Source organism: Pseudophryne corroboree, unplaced genomic scaffold (genome assembly GCF_028390025.1).
Source record: "Pseudophryne corroboree isolate aPseCor3 unplaced genomic scaffold, aPseCor3.hap2 scaffold_681, whole genome shotgun sequence".
Classification (NCBI taxonomy): Eukaryota; Metazoa; Chordata; class Amphibia; order Anura; family Myobatrachidae; genus Pseudophryne; species Pseudophryne corroboree.
In genome coordinates, this window is record NW_026970267.1 from 305,095 (window position 1) to 307,868 (window position 2,774).

Consider the following 2,774-nt stretch of genomic DNA (forward strand, 5'->3'; position numbering starts at 1 on the left):
TGACTTGTCTACTTAAAGATCACCAAAATCTGATAACAAGGTCAATTAGGTCCCTGGGTGGGATTGAACCACCAACCTTATGGTTAATAGCCGTACATACTAACTGATTGCGCCACAGAGACACTTTGCAAAAGTCCATACTGACAAAGGCTAATAAGCATTCATCTAAAACGTTTCCTAGAAAAACTTAAAAAAGTCAATAATCTGGAGCGTTTTTGTAAGATGTTTCTTCTATCAACCAACGAAGAAACACATTGGTACTTTCCCATGATGAGTGAGTGCTTCAGGATCTCTTGCACTTACATGTGCAGCAGAGTACAGCAATGGAAGCATGCTGGGCCCATAACCCAGAGGTAGGCAGATTGAAACTATCCTCTGCTATATGCATTTTTTTTTGTTAATTAAAGTAATCCAAAACTGGGATTGATATTTTGGCTCTTTTATTTTTACTTAAAGTACAATAACTTTTACCATTTTAATTTGTTTTAATAGTATATTGACAGTATTGTTTTCTTTCAAAAATCCACTTCATTTTCTTTACCCTATTATTAAAATGGTAATTGACAAAAACAAACTACATTGTCATCAGAAGAGCAATATAAAATGTACAAGTGATATATTAAAATCATCTTTCCAGCTTGAATTTCAATGATGCATTGGGTCAACAAATTTGTGAGAAACATCTTCACCCTTAAATAAAGATTTTCTTAATTCCTTACCTGTGTGCTAATTAGATATCACCTTGTTTTCACATTAAACAGACTTCCACATGAGAAAGCAGCAAGGAAGCAGTGGCGTTAATGTTTCCTGGTGTCAACTTGTATTATTTCAGTAGACATTGAAATGAGGATGCATCTTGCTGCCTTTCCAATGAAGCAAGTTTAATTTAGTAATAGGTGAAAAACCATCCTTACAAAGGTGTTAATCAGAGACTTGGCTTTGTGGACACTTTTCAGAGAACAAATTTGTTAGCATAAAAATAAAGCCAGAAAATGAAGAGCTGTTTAATCACTCGATTGGATTTTTCTGCCAGCATATTTTTTTTCTCTGCAACCCACTGCTAAATTGTGCTTCCTAGCTGTTTTTTTATAAAATAACTGAATCAAATCTAACTCTGATTACATCAGAGAAGGCCATGTACCCTACACCATAAGAGGGGGTTTGAAATTTTGACTTGTCTACTTAAATATCACCAAAATCTGATCACAAGTTTAATTACATCCCTGGGTGGGATTGAACCACCAACCTTTCGGTTAATAGCCGAACACACTAACCGATTGCGCCACAGAGACACTTTGCAAAAAGTGCATACTGACAAAGGCTAATAAGCATAAATCTAGAACGTTTCCTAGAAAAACATTAAAAATCAATAATCTGGAGAGTTTTTGTAAGATGTTTCTTCCATCAACCAACGAATAAACACATTGGTACTTTCCCATGATGAGTGAGTGCTTCAGGATCTCTTGCACTTACATGTGCAGCAGAGTACTGCAATGGAAGCATGCTGGACCCATAACCCAGAGGTAGGCAGATTGAAACTATCCTTTGCTATATGCATTTTTTTTGTTAATTTAAGTAATCAAAACTGGGATTGATATTTTTGCTCTTTTATTTTTACTTAAAGTACAATAACTTTTACCATTTTAATTTGTTTTAATAGTATATTGACAGTATAGTTTTCTTTCAAAAATCCACTTAATTTTCTTTACCCTGTTATTAAAATGGTAATTGAAAAAAAAACTACATTGTCACCAGAAGAGCAATACAAAATGTACAAGTGATATATTAAAATCATCTTTCCAGCTTGAATTTCAATGATGCATTGGGGCAACAATTTTGTGAGAAACATCTTCACCCTTAAATAAAGATTTTCGGAATTCCTTACCTGTGTGCTAATTAGATATCACCTTGTTTTCACATTAAACAGACTTCCACATGAGAAAGCAGCAAGGATGCAGTGGCGTTAATGTTTCCTGGTGTCAACCTGTATTATTTCAGTAGACATTGAAATGAGGATGCATCTTGCTGCCTTTCCAATGAAGCAAGTATAATTTAGTAATAGGTGAAAAACCATCCTTACAAAGGTGTTAATCAGAGACTTGGCTTTGTGGACACTTTTCAGAGAACAAATTTGTTAGCATAAAAATAAAGCCAGAAAATGAAGAGCTGTTTAATCACTCAATTGGATTTTTCTGCCAGCATATTTTTTTTCTCTGCAAACCACTGCTAAATTGTGCTTCCTAGCTGTTTTTATAAAATCAATGAATCAAATCTAACTCTGATTACATCAGAGAAGGCCAGGTACCCTACACCATAAGAGGCGGTTTGAAATTTTGACTTGTCTACTTAAAGATCACCAAAATCTGATAACAAGATCAATTACATCCCTGGGTGGGATTGAACCACCAACCTTTTAGTTAACAGCCGTACACACTAACTGATTGCGCCACAGAGACACTTTGCGAAAGTGCATACTGACAAAGGCTAATAAGCATTCATCTAAAACGTTTCCTAGAAAAACTTTAAAAAGTCAATAATCTGGAGAGTTTTATAAGATGTGTTGAATACTGTGACAGAGGCAACCTGCTGAAGGCCTAACAGTTATGTGTGTGCACTACGGGATAGTACGTATATTATGTATACATCCAATAAGCAAAGGGTTCTCATATTCACTAGTATAATATGAAAGCATAACAGAATCCATTTTGATTCTAGCTAGATGATATAGCAAATTCATCTTGAACTTTTTACACACCCTGAGAGAAAAACAACTT

General features: G+C 34.8%; 1 non-coding gene across 1 annotated transcript; it reads right to left on the bottom strand.

Annotated features, from left to right (window-relative positions):
- Positions 1-1,218: 1,218 nt before the first annotated feature.
- Positions 1,219-1,292, bottom strand: TRNAN-AUU (transfer RNA asparagine (anticodon AUU)). Its single transcript has one exon. It is a non-coding gene; the product is annotated as a tRNA-Asn (tRNA).
- Between the last annotated feature and the right edge of the window lie 1,482 nt (positions 1,293-2,774).